The 8065-nt window shown below is 42.8% G+C and overlaps 1 long non-coding RNA gene across 1 annotated transcript in view; it reads right to left on the bottom strand.

The window, feature by feature from the left end:
* Window positions 1-3221: 3221 nt before the first annotated feature.
* The window catches only part of LOC121821359 (uncharacterized), a 44083-nt gene continuing 39239 nt past the window's right edge, over window positions 3222-8065 (bottom strand). Inside the window, exon 5 of the long non-coding RNA XR_013043157.1 lies at window positions 3222-7456. This is a non-coding gene — a long non-coding RNA (uncharacterized LOC121821359). The remainder of the gene's footprint in view (window positions 7457-8065) is intronic.

Here is an 8065-nt window from a genome sequence, read left to right as displayed (position 1 = left end):
TTCGGTTGTTAGAATTTTAGGCTGCCTCTGCTCATTAGGAATGAACACTGTAATCTTTCAGAGTGAAATGACATTTGAAGTTTGGTTTAAAATACTTCAGGGAAGGAGGAGAGAGAAGGGCATGTGTTGGGGGGTAGGGAGGGCATGGCAGAAGGAGAAATAAAACAAAATTACCAAAATGTTGTTAAGAATTGACTCAGGCAATCAGTGTGGGAGATGCAAAACACTGGCTACTTATTTTGTATGTTTTAATTTTTTTTTTCACACTGGAACATTTTTTTTAGAAAAGTCAGAGGGTCTACAGTCCATTTAAGGTCTTTGTTCACATCACACCCCATAGGTACTTGCACAGCAGTTTTGGAGAATTAGCAGTCTGATCAACCGCTATTAATCAGGTCAGTCTAAGCTGCAACAGCCCAATGACCTCAGTTCTGAACTACTCTGAATTGCATTAAAAAGTGAACAAGATGTGGTGGTTTGAATAAGAATGGCCCCCATAGGCTCACAGATTTGCATGCTTGGTCACCAGGGAGTGGCACTGTGAGGAGACGTGGCCCTGCTGGAGTAGGTGTGGCTTTGTTGGAGGAAGTGTGCCACTGGAGGTGGACATTTCAATGCTTTCAATGCTCAAACCAGGCCCAGTGTGACTCTCTCTTCCTGATGCCTGTGGTTCTGGATGTAGAACTCTCAGCTACTCTCCTGTCTGCCTGCACGCTGACATGCTTCCTGCCATGATGATAATGGACTAAACCTCTGAACCTGTAAGCTAGCCCCAATTAAATGTTTCCTTTTATAAGGGTTGCTGTGGTCATGGTGTCTCTTCCCTGTGATTCAGACACAGACGACAAGAGCTCACTCCCTGTTCACTGAGGAAAGGTGGTGACATCTCGGCAGAACCCGGGGATGTCCAGGTCTGTCACTGCATCCCAGGGGATGACGTTTTTGCCCCATCTGGTGAAAGATGTGGAGAGTGTACAGGGAAGCAGAAAGCTCTAGCTACAGAGATGATGTTACACTCTATTCTTCCTCTTTCCCCATTGGTAGAAGGCTCATCCTTGCTCCTGTATGGTCACACCCGCAGCCCAGAACCCTAGGCTCTGGGATGCACTGGATCCCATCAAATTATGAAGAATATGATACATACCACCTGTATATGACTGAAGAGCAAACCCCGCCTAGAGCTGGACCTGGTGGTGCTCATCTGTAATCTCAGCACTTGGGAGGTAGAGACAGGAGGACCAGGAGTTCAATGTCATCCTCAGCTACATAGTGAGTTAAAGGCCAGCCTTGGCTATAAGGAGGCCCTATCTTAAGAAAAGAAAAATCACCTAATTTTTACCTGTGTCTCCTTCCCTGCTTCCAACAAGAGTAAGCCACTTTATAGTTATGCCATTGTGTCTCCGTGTATGTGTGTATGTAGTGCTGGGAAACTGATTCCTAGGTTTCAAGTCTGCTAGGCAAGATCTCTACCACATGGCATCCCAGCTCCAATCTGTGCATCTTAGTCAACATACACCTTCTATGGTAGATGGAGGGAGGGAAAACATCCCTCTGTTGGGAAGGCCCTCCACCCCATGCATGAGTTCTTCCCTCCAGAAGAGCTGTGCCTGGGGGTAAGGGGCTGTGAGGAATGTAAGGGGCTGGAGAACAGGGAAGGTGGAAGACAATGTCTGGATGTAAATGTGTCTTAAGTTTTAAACTTAACATATATAATTTCCCCTGGGTCTTTGTTTTACAGTGTCAATGGTTTTATTTTAGGTGGCTATGCAGTCTTAATTTTATTTACTAGCTCCCCAATACAACAGATTTCTTTTTATGCCCAGGAAAACGTGTCTCTCAAGTTACCCTGTGCAGAGAAGTAAAGCTGCTGCTGGGTACAAAAGGACCCCCTGCTCCCACCCCACCCTGCAGATCCAAGCACACACAGCTCCCCGAACCCTCTGGGGAGGGCAGAGAGGCATAGCACGGAGCAACTGTTTGGAGGGTAGAACAAAAGCTCATCCCCATGTCTTGGAGCTAACAGAAGGAAAAGGACATTTACATAAGACGAGACGCCAATAAATCGGAAAGTTCAATGTGCTTAGACGTAGACAGTGGCGGGGACAATGACAGGAATCAAACCGCGGCAGCAGATTGCATCTTTCATGTTTCATTTGCGTTTAATTCCTAAAGAAGGCAGAGGTTCAAAGGAATGGTTCACCCTCAGACTCCTCCTCCTGACAAACTTCTGCCCACCCCTCAAATGCTGAAGCCTCCGAGACACCCCTGTTGGTTACACTCGAACCGATCATTTTTCATTAGATACTTATTGATTAGAAGCAGTGTTCATCTGAGCCTCAGCCACAAAGTAGTGTTTCAATCAAGCGAAGATGGACATTTCCAGCCTGTTCCTGTGCGCTGACCCATCTGTCACCGTCTTCGTGCCCAGAGGGAACGGGAAGCTCTCCTGCCTCCTCTTCCATCTATTCATTGCTCTTTGTCATACACAAAAATATACGGGCAGCACATGAATGTGTTTTATCTGTTCGAAGCAGGAACTTTTTTTTTTTGTCAGCTCAGTCAAAAGATTAAAAAAATGGATAGAATTAAATCTCTGAGTAGCCAAGAACTGTTTCATTGGGTTCAACACGAGGTTAGAACAAAGTCGAAGCAATGGGGAAATTGAAATCAGATATGTTCAAATGACTTTAGACAGTGTGTTTTTTTATTAGTAAAGGTAACAATATGCAGAGCCATCTGGAAACTGAGACCACATGTTTTTGATGGTCATGAACTTGACACCCAGCGAGACAATTAACCCTTACTGTACCGGTTTCCTTCCTGATGTCTCAGGATTGTTGTGTTGTGCGAGTGATGGATGGAAGCTGATCTCAGTCCGGGGTGAACCAGGAGAGTTAAAGAACCTGGGGCTTACTCCGGGACAAAGAGAAGGTGACGTCAGCTAGTGTTCCCATCTGTGGATGCCCTTCAGGGAAGGAACAGAGTTAAGCGCTGAGATGTAAGGATTCTTATTATAAAATCTGAGGCCTTAAGCAAGACTGCAGGCTGACCTGCTTTCTTTTCTTCTAACAGAGTGCTAGTCATTCCTGAGGGTGGTTACTACTGCTTAAAAATTCTGAATATTGATATTTACTTAGACTAAAGGTTCATTCATTCAACAAGAATGTAAGGAGCACCTACTATATTCAAGCAGTGTTATTTGAAATTAAAAAACATTATTTACTCCCATATTAGGTTTTTATTATTTTATAATTAGGCAGTTTTTTAAAAAAAACTTTCCTGTAAGGGGAACAGATTTGGGTTATAATAGAAAGAATTATGGCAAAACATGGAGCCTGAGATGGCTCAGCAAATAAAGGCACTTGCTGCTAGGCATGATAACCTGAATATGATCCTCAAGACCCTCACAGTAGAAGGAGAGAAATAACTCTGAAAGAGTTATCCTTTGACACTCTATGGCACGAGTGCATACACACACACATGCATACACTCCCATACACACACATACATTCCACTCCACAATACACACACACACACACACACACACACTCCCATACACACACCACACACACACACACACACACTCCCCCCCCACAATGCACACACACACATACACACACACACACACACTAAAATAAATGTTAAAAAAAAAGAGAAATGTGATTCTACTAACAAACAAGCTGCTTTGTTCTTTCAACTTTTCATCTGATATAAAATACCATTGCCCAAAAGATTATGTTATATTGTGTTCTTAATTTAAGACCCAAATTATAGCATTTTTAAATGAAATCAGAGCCAAATCCCACTGGTATTTGAGAGTGTCAAATCATCATTTCTCCATATTTTGTATTCCAGCGTTTGTTTTTTTTTTTCTTTTTCCAACCTGTTCTGTAGACAGGTTTCCAATTTCATACCCCATCTTCAAGTGAGATTCTACAGGAAATTGCATACAAATGGGAAATACTCATTCTACTTCAGAAACAAATAACCCTCTAATTTGATAACAAATACATTGCACTTAAATGCAAAGCTCACTTTCACTTCCAAAAATCTGACCTTTATTTCCCACAAAACTCCTATGAAGAAACCCCATTCATGAATTTCATCAGTACTAGAACAAAAAAATATCTAATTGCCTCTTCTATGAAATCTGTATTTATCAATTATGGCTTTCTCGGGGAAATTCTAATTTGCAAAAATGCTCTGCATTCCAAGCTTTAACAGTTGGAGGTGGATGTCCTTAAGGATGGAGGGGAGAAAAGTTCTTTTTTAAATGGCACATTTACTAATTATAAAATGCTCTTATCTCGCTGTAGCCGGCGCCAACAGGAACATGTGCCTTGCACTCAGAAATCCCAGGATTGTCACAACTTGTGCCAGCTGTGGAGGTTACGACACCTGTGCCAGCATCGCCAGCTCTGCCCACTGTCATCTGTTCCAACTGTTCCATCTGCACTGTTTGTACCAATTCTCCCATTTCTGCATCTGTACCTTCTGCAGAACCGTTTCCAACAATGCCAGCTGTGTCATTGGTGCCAAATATGCCAGATGTTCTATTTGTCCACCCTGGGCCAAATCAATGCAGTTTTGTGCTCATTAGTTTTAGCTGGTAGATTCTATTTTACAATTTTTTGAGATGTATTTAGATTGAATCCAGGCAAATATCCCCCTTACAATGACAGCACATCTCTCTGTCCATCTTTTTTTTTTGCAACCCCAACTTTAGATCTGACAGCATGAACTTGGTTAGCGTTATCTGCATCTTGTTAAAACAACTCACCAGAACCGGTTCAATATTAATTATGGTAGAGAAGCTCCTACAATGTAAAAATTATACACCGCAAAAGGCCGTGGAACACAGCATCACATTTCCAAAGTAATTAAAAGAGAATAAACTTTGTTCCGATAAACAAATCGAGAATGCTCAGAAATCAATATGGCGAGCCGATTAGAGTAATCTGCCACATAATGTCCCATTAAGCTGCCTGTTTATTGGTCTTTTAATTGACAGGGTTATGCATGCGAATCAACAGTTATGTCATACCCTCCCATCCTCCCACTTTCTGAGTTCTGCTCTGGAGAGTATTAACCAAGGATGTGCTCGGATGGCAGGGTGAGACCCAGGAACCTTGCTACTTCCTAGTTGAATGATGCAAACTCAGGGTCTAGTCCTCTGGCTAGAGTCTAGCTTCTCTACTGTCCCAAATGTCACTTCCACTGGGACCAACACAAGCCATTCTTATTCATATGCTCTTCCAGCTTTTAAAATTGGAAGGGAAAAAAAAGGACTTTTGTGCCCACAATCTCAATATTCCACATCACCACAAACCAAACCCCAATTCTTTTCTCATCTGGGAGGTTCTTTCAAGGAGTCCCGATGCTTAATCTCTGGATTTCCTCTCAATTCTTTATTCTCCCATCATTCTTGGGGGGAAGAGAATGAGCTTGTTGACATTTAAAAACTGATGGCCTACCAGGAATGTGAAGTCCAAGGAACACGAAACTTCTCATTTGTTGACTGTAGATCATTTAACTGAACCCTTCAGATGAAGTAAGTTTCACCCACTACCTAATGCCTCAGACTGTTTGCTATGAAACTCTTGACAATGGGTAGAACATCAGTCAGCTCACAGTCAGAACCACAGATCTGCAATCCATCTATGTACGTGATGACATACGCTCAGAATATGTCTCACCAGCTTTATTGGGTTTTCAAATTCCATACAGAAAACTCTAAGCTTGGAAGTGTATCCATCACTAGTGAACTCACCTAGTTATAACTTCCTAGACTGGGGCCTGTATACTGAGGTCCTAAAACCTACAAGACAACAATCCCCGCATATCCCTGGTTGCGGACAACACCCTCCATTCAACATCTGCTTCCTTTGTAAGGCCAGTGACTATTTCTCAGTATACTCCTCCCTTCCTCCCACCTGAGTCTGACCTGTTTTTGACCCTTTGCCTCAAAACCTTTCCCTATCCTTTTCTGAACATAGGGAGGAGACTGGATAAATATCAATTTATTAAAAATGGTAGCTTCTTAACAAAATATGCCTAGTTCTGAGCTAGAAAGATCCAATCTGAGTCTGCTGACCCTACTTCTAGAAATGTCACCAACTTTTTTATTCTAATTTTTCTGTGTTGCAAGATGCCAGGAAGGAACATCTTAATTAGGATTAAAATAGTCTGTGACTCGTCGGGAGTGCACCCTGTACCTTCTTGGTACATTTTAATTAATACAACTTCTGCTCCCTGCTGACAAAGATGTTTCCGATGGTGTTTTGGCCCAATGTATTTGCCACCGTCATTGATGTGAGTCACTTAAATACTTGGAGGAATCCACACACTTCATGGTTTCATGTAAAACAGATTGAGCGTTAGAAATGCCAGATGGGCATACACAGCCCAGAATACTTCCAAACATCTCTCTGGCCTTTTTGGACACAGTTTCTTAATACAAACACCCCAACACCCCAAAAGGGTTTGCACATACAGAATAGGAAAACCTCACATTTCAAGATCCCAATGGCAAAGACCTGAGTGCTTTAGAAATCTGTCATTGTTGCATTTGCTTCTCTGGAATTAGTAAGCCATCATGGAGAAGAACACTGGCCATTGTTCCCTTATGGTTTGGGGTCAACAGAGAACCACAGGCCTTGTATGTGTCTGGAGTATTTGTCTTCCTACTGTTCCAAGCTCAAAGTCCACACGTTTAAATCTGGAAGGAGAAAGGGAGATTCCATCCTTGTCCTTGCTTCATAACTGGGCACCTTGGTTTAGCATGATGTGTCCTTCCCTACATTAGAACAGAACAGCAGTTTTATAATCAATATCCATTAAGACAACATGGAAGGGGCTGGAGAGATAGCTCAGTGGTTAAGAACACTTTTTCTTGCAGAGGACCTGGGTTTCCCAGAACCCACATGAGATCTTAAAACTCTCAGTAACTCCAGTTCCAGGGGACCCAACACCCTCTTCTGACTTCTGAGGGCACCAGGCATACATGTAGTGCACATACATATACACAGGAAGGCTACTCATACACATAAAAACAGAATAAATAAATCTTTTAAAATGATATTTAAAAAGACAGCATGAAAGGAAGCAGTGTCTCTCCCTGGGGTACCATGGCCCAGCAGTCACTATCGGTTGCTATAGTTGCCGTTTTCATTAGTTTCTCACTCATTGCTATATGGCGGTGTTTTCAGGAAATGTCGTGTCTTGATGTGCTAATGTTTCAAGACTTGTACTTGGCTTCTAAGTGACAGTCCTTGAGTCTAGGATGGATTTATCAGATGAGCTAGGTACAGCTAGAAGAGAAGTCTGCCCACATGTAGGAGCGTTTGAGGGAGCAGGACCAAGGTTGACAGAAGAGAAAGGAAGGTGAAAATAGAAAAGGAGTAAGTCATTGCAGCAACTGAGGGTGACCAACGGGAAGGCGTAGATGTGTCTTCACCTAAATGGAACAAGATCAGACAGCATTAGGAATTAATGACTCACACATTTACGGAACCATCAAGTAGAAGGCAGCCAAGATGATTCACTCATCTAAGCATAAAACTGTGAACCCAAGAGTAAGTAACACAGCCACATCCACCCATTTAATGGATAGCGAAACCAAGTCTAAAACCAACCCGTCAGCCAGGCGTTGTGGGCCATGCTTATAATCCCAGTCCTTGGGAGGCTGAGGTAGGAAGCTACTGTGAGTTCAAGTTCAGCTAGAGCGTCACACTGAGTTCCAGGCCAGCCGGAGAAACAGTTTGGAACCCTAAAAACCAAGTTAATTGATTGAAAACAGTATCTTTGACCAGATATGGTGGTGCATGACTTTAATTCAAGTACTTGGGAGGCTGAGGCAGGAGGATCACACATTCAAGGCCAGCCTGACCATGCAGTGAGATTTGGTCTCAGGAAACCAAACAACCAACCACTCTGTGCCTTTCTTTCCTAGTCTGCAAAAGGGGGGGGGGGGGGGTGAAAACACTCCCACCTACCAAATCATAAAGCATTCAAAATGAGATCTGACAGACTGCGAACACTGCATTCACTATCATCATCATCATCA

This window comes from Peromyscus maniculatus, chromosome 11 (genome assembly GCF_049852395.1).
Source record: "Peromyscus maniculatus bairdii isolate BWxNUB_F1_BW_parent chromosome 11, HU_Pman_BW_mat_3.1, whole genome shotgun sequence".
Lineage (NCBI taxonomy): Eukaryota > Metazoa > Chordata > Mammalia > Rodentia > Cricetidae > Peromyscus > Peromyscus maniculatus.
Note: the sequence above shows the minus strand (reverse complement) of the source record. Positions and strands in the feature narration are given on the sequence as shown.